This window comes from Dasypus novemcinctus, chromosome 4 (genome assembly GCF_030445035.2).
Source record: "Dasypus novemcinctus isolate mDasNov1 chromosome 4, mDasNov1.1.hap2, whole genome shotgun sequence".
Taxonomy (NCBI): Eukaryota; Metazoa; Chordata; class Mammalia; order Cingulata; family Dasypodidae; genus Dasypus; species Dasypus novemcinctus.
Genome location: NC_080676.1, coordinates 122,768,237 through 122,769,507, shown reverse-complemented (window position 1 = coordinate 122,769,507; position 1,271 = coordinate 122,768,237). Strand labels below are relative to the sequence as shown.

General features: G+C 37.4%; 1 non-coding gene across 1 annotated transcript; it reads right to left on the bottom strand.

The window, feature by feature from the left end:
- Positions 1–889: 889 nt before the first annotated feature.
- LOC111765907 (U1 spliceosomal RNA) lies at positions 890–1,054 on the bottom strand. The gene has a single exon (XR_002798112.2). It is a non-coding gene; the product is annotated as a U1 spliceosomal RNA (small nuclear RNA).
- Between the last annotated feature and the right edge of the window lie 217 nt (positions 1,055–1,271).

The window sequence follows — 1,271 nt, the reverse complement described above, 5'->3', positions numbered from 1 at the left end:
TGCGCATGAACAAAGTAAGGAGTACTTTAAGTAATGCTGTGACTTGCTCAATGACTTCTGGGAAGCAAAGTTTTCCATTAGAGTGACTTACTTAGAAAAAAATGGGCATTGCAGAAGAGTACTGAATATTTATCCCTAGCCTTGCTTCTCTCTTAAGCTTCAATGATCTTTCCAGCCTCTCCATTTCGATATCTAATTAGCTTCTCAAACCAATCATCTTCAATACAGAATTATTGGTTCTCTTCCCCCCTAAATCTTGAAATTTCTCCAGGTTTTCCTCTCGAAGTCCGTGGAAACTTCATTTCCCCAGATACTGAGACAAAGAATTTTGTAGATATTAGTGTTGCCAAATAAAATTCAAGGCACCTTGGTAAGTTTGAATTTCAGATAAACAACACATATGCTGGTATAAGCATGTCTGAAATATTTTATGAACCACACTTTTCCTAAAAATATTATTTGGCATCCCTAATTTGTATTTGCTAATTCTGGCAATCCTAACAGGGTGGTATTTGTTTCCTCTCCTTCTCCGTTGCTTTATCAATGCTCAGACCTCTTTCAACATTACTACGAATCTCACCGCTTCTCATCAGTTCCATCGTGAATTACCCTAGTCCAAACCATTCAAAACTGTACTTAAGCTCTTGCTTCCCCTTGTGATTATAATAATTCCAAACACCTAACCCAAGGCTTGAACTACCTATCTACTGGGTTCCTGACAGTCCCTTTGATCTCATTTCCTAACATTCCTCCTCTTTTCTCATGAAATTCCAGTCCAACGCTTCGTGCCTTAAAAAAGTTAAAAACACTTTGTGCCTTAAAGATACAACATATAAATCTTGCTCAGGGTCCTTTTTTTTTTTTTTTTTTTTTAATTCTTTTTTTTTCGGAGGAGATCACGGCGATCGCAGTCCCCAAAATACCACAAATTAGGCAGTCGAGTTTCCCGCATTTGGGAAAATCGCAGGGATCAGCACATCCGGAAGCAATGGATAAGCCTTCCCCTGAGAAAAACACCTTTGTGATCAGGGTATCTCCCCTGCCAGGTAAGTATTTTGTTTAGGGTCTTAAGACTTGCAATTCTTTCTACTAGAAAGATTTTCACAACTTATTTGTCTTCTTATGATTTCGGTTTTACTATCTTCTATAAATGAGATCTCATCCTACAATACATAAATTCTCTCTCCTGTTATTTCCTTAGAGCACTTTAGTTAACTGAAATTGCCACATCTTATTTACTGGCGTATGCATTCTCCTATTTTCTATGTAAT